This window comes from Benincasa hispida, chromosome 10 (genome assembly GCF_027475165.1).
Source record: "Benincasa hispida cultivar pf3 chromosome 10, pf3_genome.v1.1, whole genome shotgun sequence".
Lineage (NCBI taxonomy): Eukaryota > Viridiplantae > Streptophyta > Magnoliopsida > Cucurbitales > Cucurbitaceae > Benincasa > Benincasa hispida.
This window is the reverse complement of record NC_143487.1, coordinates 35,233,463-35,241,679: the sequence shown is the minus strand read 5'-3', so window position 1 is coordinate 35,241,679 and position 8,217 is coordinate 35,233,463. Positions and strand designations below refer to the sequence as shown.

General features: G+C 36.2%; 1 non-coding gene across 1 annotated transcript; it reads left to right on the top strand.

The window, feature by feature from the left end:
* Positions 1-1,004: 1,004 nt before the first annotated feature.
* LOC120089623 (small nucleolar RNA R71) lies at positions 1,005-1,108 on the top strand. The gene has a single exon (XR_005485296.1). It is a non-coding gene; the product is annotated as a small nucleolar RNA R71 (small nucleolar RNA).
* The last annotated feature ends 7,109 nt before the right edge of the window (positions 1,109-8,217 follow it).

The window sequence follows — 8,217 nt, the reverse complement described above, 5'->3', positions numbered from 1 at the left end:
GGGAATGATGCATTCAACGGCACCATAGGTTTTCCCGCGTTAGACATGCTTGGCTCTGAATGGCTTCTTGATTCAGGCGTTCTTTCTTTTGATCTTCTAATGCCATTGAACGTGTGTTACATTCTTTTGAAGGACTGTTGCTTCTTGGATTCATTCTTCTTTCTTCAAGAGCTTTGCCACTTCGCAATGTCACCGCGTGATATTGCTCCTTTCCATTATTATTCCCAGGAGTTTCAGTGTTGCTAGGAAAAACTCAAGGCTGTCTATTCTTCAACTCACTCGCTATCTACCCTACCTGTATCTCCAGGTTTCTGATAGACGACGCCTGGCTTTTCAGCAACGCGTCATTCTGGGCATTATACTCTTATATTAGGTTCTCAAGCAGAGATCTTGAACTCGACGTCTGTCCTCTTCTATTAAAGGGCTGTTGGTGTGGCTGATGTGTTGGTTGGAATGCAGGCGGCAGTCCTTGCCTTTGCTGCTGGTTCGCCCCTGAGTGGTGCTCCTGATGATTTCTCATCCAAGAAAAATTTGGATGGATCCTCCATCCGGGGTTATATGTATTTGAAAATGGATTGTTTTTTATGAAGCATACTGACTACATATTTTGTGGGCAATTAGTATAGGAATGAAGATTTCCACAGCCCACACAGCTAACCATGGGTTGCCCGAATGCTTCTACATGATTCACCTTCTGTTGATTTGATGCGTTCCCTAGCGATGTGTTCTGCAAAAGGTTGGTCATCGTAGCCACTTGTACAGATAGTGTGGCTATTGCGTTGGAATCGATAGAATTAACATTCTGAGATCTCTTCTTCCTGTCAACTCTTGCATCATACGAATCGTCCACCCATTCCATGTTGTGCTTAGCAATGCGGTCTAATATCTCCTTAGCTTCAGTGTAAGATTTATCCATAATTTCACTAGCTGCAGCTACGTCGGCTGCCATCTATGATGCTCTATTCAATCCACCATAAAAGTTCTCCATCTGGATAGTTAGTGGTAATCCATGGTTTGGGCAATTTTTAACCAATCCCTTAAAATGCTCCCATGCGGCGCTTAAGGTTTCAGCTTCTTCTTGCTCAAAGTTCATAATCTCTCGACGCTTCCTTCTGTTGGTGGTAGGTGGGAAGTATTTTTGCATAAATTTCTCCACCAACTTATCCCAAGTTGTGATTTCACCAGGTTCCAGTGAGCTTACCCATTGTTTTGCGTCATCACGCAAAGAGTAGGAGAACAAAGATAGCCTGATCGCTTATGCGGTCATTCCAGGAATCACAAATGAGTAACACATTTTTAAGAAATGTTTTATGTGAGCGTGAGGATCTTCTCCATGACCACCCCCAAATTTTCCAGTAGTATGGAGCATTTGAAGCATTATAGATTTAATCTCGAACCTCGTCCCATCTGGCATTGGGTATATGATTCCTGGTAAGAAATCATACAATACAAGGGATGCATACTCCCTCATGGGATGCGTGCTACTATTCGCCATTAGGATCAGATTTTGCGCAGCATGAGCTAGTTGAGCTAAGTTCTGATTTTCCTGGTTGTCCGCCATTACTTGTTGCCTGTTTTGTTGGTTGAGAAGTTGTTGCCTCAACCTTCAACGATGATTAGATCGGTTTCTACGTCGGAAGGTCCTTTCAATCTTGGGGTCGTATATAAGTTCAGAAGTGCTCTCTTGCTCATAAACGTTCATAAGCTTAGGCTTAGCTTGTAATACTTCCTGGACTGAAGTGTTCCTACAAAAGATATAAACGAAATTTCTGGTTAGTTTTGTTTCTGAATCCCCTGCAACGGCGCCAAAAAATTGTTCGTTGCTATCTTGATTCGAGGTAGGAGTGTATTGTATAAAATAAATTAGAAAAATAAGTTTTAAGTATGAATGGTGCATTGATGCTTTGATGCGTTTATATATTTGTAACACGTGGGTGCGTTAGAGATGTGCAACAGAACGCACGACTCTTCTTCTATTGACGTTCAAGTTTTCCTAAATCAGACCCAAGTATAAATCCAATCTAGGTTTCTGGTAAGTCCAGGGTCGAACTCAGGGATTCAGGTTAAGCTAACGCAGACCTTACATTGTAGCTGTTGTAGGGATTTCCTAAATGTATGAAGAAATGTGTTATTTACATTAAGGTGTTGTGCTTGTGCAAGAAGATACAAAAGAGTTGAGTAGTGAATGATGGATCATGTGAAAATGGATTTTAATGTAAGTGGTATACGTCGATCTAAGATAAATGTACACGAACCAGAATGTGATGTGGATGAGATGGCTTACTTATCTTCATTTATGCGTTAGACTCTTATTCGACACTTCTCAATGCGAATAACATACAAAACCTATCTCTAGGATGCATGCGTCAAAGATAGAATGCAATAAACACCAATAAGTCTATCTCTAGATGTACTAGGCGTTCTACTTGATGTGGCTTATTTATTCTCTCGAATAGTCTAAGCTAAAGATTCTTTTACCAATTGATCAAGATGGCTTAAGCGTTTGAAATGAAATTTTGCATAAAGTATAGATGCATTCAACATAAACAAGAAATAACAATAGCAAAGTGTGATAGACCAAATATGTGAATTTATAAAGAAGCAGATTTTCTTTACAAAAACAATATTTAATCAGATGAAAGTATGAGAGCGATAAATGAAATGAAAGGAACTGAGTCAAGCCGCAGAATATAATCTCTTGTATCTCTTTGGCTCAATTCTAGTTGTGTACATTCACTTGTATAAGAATTGGACGAAGTGTCTCTCTCAAGCTCAGCTTCCTCCGCTCCTTGACTGGTGATGATAGTGGTTCTCTTCCGTTCTGCTCTTCTTGGCACCACAACACAACTTCTAAAGATCTAAACTACGACTACGCTAATACTGAGAGTGAGAACTTGAAAATTTATGAACTTCAAACTCTAGAGGAATTTCATCTATTTATAGGCGTTGGTCATCTCCAACTTGGTGATGGACAACATTAAAGTCCATGCCCTGGTCAATCGCCTGACACTCAGAAGCTTTTTAGATGCTACCTGCTGTAGGTGTCCATACTTGCAAGTGGTGATTCGACACAAACAACCTGAATCAATGAATCTTTTATGCGTTGAATCCCTCCGACGCATGGCCCATGCGTTAGATCTTTACCTGTAGCACGTCTTAATCATGCATTAGCTTCTTGTTGAAATCCTGCAATATAATGCGTTAGTGTCGCAGTATTTTAGTAATAAACATTCTTTTGCATGAGTTTGCTAATGTTTGAGTAATTTCATGCATTTCTTCTAAAAATGAGGAAAATTATCATTAAAAATCTTAATTGTTCCAACTTAAGAGTCAAAATTACTTGTATTTCTACAAGTTATGAGATGCGTGTTAACGTATCCTATGATCTCCTCCATTAGGTTTCATTGTGAGATTCCTATGGTTCGCCTACGTGTCATCCTGAAGCGACCATCCCTTCGGAGGGCTTGATCATAGGAGTCGGAACAACGCAAACTCCAGCAGTGGATAGGGTGTCTTAGGTTAATCTTCAATAGTCGTCTTTCCTTATGGTAGGCTGTTGAAGCATACCTCTGGGATCCGAAAATAAGAGGGTCACACTTATGGGATGAATTAAGCTAGTTAATGAATCTTTGATTGAAAAATAATAGCTAAAAACTATAGAAATAAGAGTTGTTCTGGTATTAATGATTAGCTGAGATTGTTTCAATTTAGGAAAATAGTAGTTGATCACCCTTCAATGGTTGTTGCTCTAAACATCTAAAGTATCGTTACAAAAACTATATCAATAGTTTAATTAGGGTTCTACAATTACATGTGTTTTTGTTGAATTGATTGGATAATTAAGTAATGGGTTAAGAAAAATATAACTAATATGGTCAATTGGTTGTTATTCATTTCAGCATGTCTTCCACAATCAAATACTTGCTTAAAAATGAAAAATTAATCGGTGAAAACTGTGTGACGTGAAAATTTAACCTAAATACGATTCTGGTTATTGATGATCTGCGGTTTGTCTTGATAGAGGAATGTCCTCTAATCCCCACTCGCAATGCATCCCAAGTGTTGAAGGATGCTTATGACTGTTGGACTTAGGCCAATGACAAGGCCCAAGTCTACATCTTGCCAAGTCTGTTTGATGTTTTTACTAAGAAGCATGAGGCCATGATGTCTGCGCGTCAGATCATGGAGTCCCTCTAGGAAAAATTTGGACAACCGTCATTCAGATCTGGCACGAGGCTTTAAGTACATTTACAATGCGCGCATAAAGGAAGGCTAGTCAGTGAGAGAATATATTCTCAACCTCATGGTCTAGTTCAATGTCACCAAAATGAATGGTGTGGTCATCGACGAGAAAAGTCAGGTGTCCTTTATTTTGGAATATTTTTCGAAGAGTTTCCTTTAATTCCTAAGCAATGCGGTTATGAATAAAATACAGTACACCATGACTACCCTTCTTAATGAGTTACAGACTATCAGTTCCTTATGAAAGGTAAAGGACGAGGAGAAGGAGAGGCAAATGTTGCCCATTCCAAAAAGTTCTCCACAAGGGTTCATCATCGGGAACTAAGTTTGCTCACTCATCTTCTGGTTTAAAGAAGATCCAAAAAAAGAAAGAAGGGAAGGGAAGGGCTCCCACTGCTGGGAAAGGCAAGGGCAAGACCAAGATGGCTGACAATGGTAAGTGCTTCCGCTGCAATTTGGATGGTAACTGGAAATGCAATTTCCTCAAGTACCTCGCCTAAAAGAATAAAGAGAAGGAAGGTAAATATGATTTACTAGTTCTGGAAACTTGTTTAGTGGAAAATGACCATAATGCCTGGATACTTGATTCAGGAATGACTAATCATATTTGTTCTTCTTTATAGGGAATTAGTTCCTTCCAGCAACTTGAGAAGGGTGAAATGGTGCTCAAGGTTGGAATAGGAGACGCCATTTTATCTCGTGCAGTGGAAGCTGCTAACTTGTTTTTTGGAAATAGATTCTTGCTTTTAGAAAACTCATACATTGCTCAAAAAATGAGAAGGAGCCTTGTTTCTATTTTCTGTTTAATTGAACAATCATTTTCTGTTTCTTTTTCATTTAATGAAGCGTTCATTATGAAAAATGGTGTAACTATCTATTCAGCTAAACTAGAAGACAACTTATATGTGCTAAGACAAACTAAATCAAACATTTTGAAATCATGAGATGTTTAAAACTGCAAATACTCAAACAAAAAGGCAAAGAATTTCTCTAAGTACCAATGATATGTATCTTTGGCATTTGAGATTAGGTCACATAAATCTCGATAGGATCAGAAGATTGGTAAAGAATGGATTGTTAAACAAGTTAGAAGATGATTCATTACCTCAGTGTGAATCCTGGCTTAAAGGAAAAATGACTAGAAGACCTTTTAGTTGAAAAGTTTATAGAGCCAAAGAGCTCTTAGAGCTCATACCTTCGGATCTTTGTGGTCCAATGAATGTAAAAGCTAGAGGAGGGTACAAATATTTCATTTCTTTCATAGATCACTATTCGAGGTATGGTTACTTATACCTAATGGAACATAAGTCTGAAGCCTTTTAAAAGTTCAAAGAGGATAAGGCTGAAGTTGAAAACCAATTAAATAAATCAATTAAAACACTTCGATCTGATCAAGGTGGAGAGTACATGGATTTAGAATCTTAGGACTATATGATAAAACATGGAATGCAATCCCAACTTTCAGCACCTATTTCACCTTAGTAAAACGGTGTATTAGAGAGGAAAAATAGATACTTATTAGATACGGTTCGTTCTATGGTGAGCTATGCTCAATTGTCTAACTCGTTTTGGGGATATGCAATAGAGACTGCAGTTCACATCTTGAACAATATTCCTTCGAATAGTGTTTTTGAAACACCTTTCGAATTGTGGAAAGGGCGTATATCGAGTTTACGTCACTTTAGAATCTGGGGTTGTCCTACACATGTGTTGGTGACAAATCCTAAGAAGTTGGAACCTTGTTCAAAATTATGCTAATTTGTTGGTTACCCTAAGGAAAGAAGAGATCTTCTGTTCTATGACCCTCAAGAACATTAGGTGTTTGTATCAATAAATGCTACATTTTTAGAGGAAAACCACATGAGAGATCATAAATCACGTAGCAAAATAGTATTAAGTGAAGCTACTGAATAAAGGTTGTTGATGTAGTTGATCCTTCATCAAGAGTTAATGAAGAAGCCAACACTTTAGATAAGTCTCGTCCTTCTCAATTGTTGAGAGTGCCTTGACGTAGTGGAAGGGTTGTGATACAACCTAACCATTACTTGAAATATTGATCTCTTCAGTCAATGGTATAAAGAGAGATTAATTGTTCCTTTAAGGGTTGAATAGGATACTCTCTCTCGCATGTCTCCATATGAACAATTTGGATCAAATCGTTTGTAATACTTACAATTTTTGTAGCATTTACGAAGTGAGTCATATTCGTAGTATCACCAAGATAAGACACCCAACCTTATCCATATACAACAGACGATTTAGGTTATTACTTGAACATGATTCGCTTATATGCCTACCACATACTGTTCAAGTTACATAAAATAACCTTGGATGTTTCCTTAATGGATAATTGTATATATAAAATAATCAATCATTATTTCAAATAACTTATTAACTATGAGTCTTTAAGAAATATATCCCAACAATCTCTCCATTGTACTAAAGTAAATAAGACATAAGCCAATGAGGCAAGACATGTATTCTAGGACAAACTCTATACCTAACATGCTCTCCCACTTGTCCTAGTGTACTAGACACATGTGTCGTAGTCCTAGACATTCTAGGAGATCCTCTCACACTTTAGTTTAAAGAATCATGTTATATAATTCAAACTATTATGTCAACAACTACCATCTGGTCACCACCATGATGTTTCTCTCAATCTATTTTTATTTTTACAACTTGTTGTTTATAGATATTTTCATACTTAGTCCTTACACCTACTATCCCATAAAGTGGATAGACTATTCATATTTGAAATAGCTTTCAAATATTGAAGGACATATCATGGCTATGCAAATTATTGCTTCACGGGCAAAAAAATATTGCCTGGTAGTCCAATTTACACCACTTAGGATAAAACATGAATTTTTTAAACTCTGTATGAGACAATGTATATTGTAAAAGATCAAATCTTAAATTTGTACACCAACATCTCATTATTTATAACTTGTAATTTTCAAACTTAATGATCATAGCATTGATTTAACCGATATAATTAACAAATTGTATATTAAATGTTAATTAAGTCTCATGTAAGAATTACATCCCCTTAACACTTGAGGTGTCTTAAAAAACTTTTCCTTAGACATATCAACTTCACTCTAGAATGATACACTATCATTCTATCTTAAGCTTTGCATCAAACACTCAACAACTTTGTAAATGTAGGATGCATGAGACAAACTTAACATTATGTTCTTAACATCTCTATGTGGACAATAATATACAAAATTACTTCAAATCAACTATTCGAAATTGGTTAAATAGTCAAACTTTCATATTGATTTTTACTTCATTCATAATGATTAAATATCAATATAAAACAGACAAATACCCACTTTTCATTTTCCTATATGTACAAGAACATTGTATTGTTCAAAGTCATGGGTTATAATACTATATCAAACCCTTCTACTAGAAAAATCCTAATTGTGAAGTTCATTTCTCAAACGAACATCAAAATTTTGCAAATATTCTATAATTCAATCTTTGAAAATTTTCTTGATTTGTATTGATGCATTGAACTTCTTTTAAAAAAATAATTAATTCATTTTTTTCATATCTCATATGCAACAATGAACCACAAAATATATAAATACTTTATTATAGTAACTAATGAGAACATTGGCTTACAATCTATTCTTATCCACCAGTCCCAATGTTGGTTTTCACCTTACGCCAAAAGTCTTACTTTAAAGATCACTATCTCTATGTTCTACACTTTCAATTCTCCTTTTTGTAGATCAATTCATATCCTATGTATTTTACGCCATCAAAAAAATCTACAAAAAATAAATAAAAAAATAAAAAAATAAGACTAAGTATATGTACTTTATCTCAAGTTTTATGACTTTGACATAATGTCTTTTATCAACACCCTTCAATTCTTGTCATCTAGCATGACAACTCTAACTCAAATAAGTCATAGCAAAGGTTCAATCATCTCATAATTCTCTCACTACTTTTGAGGTT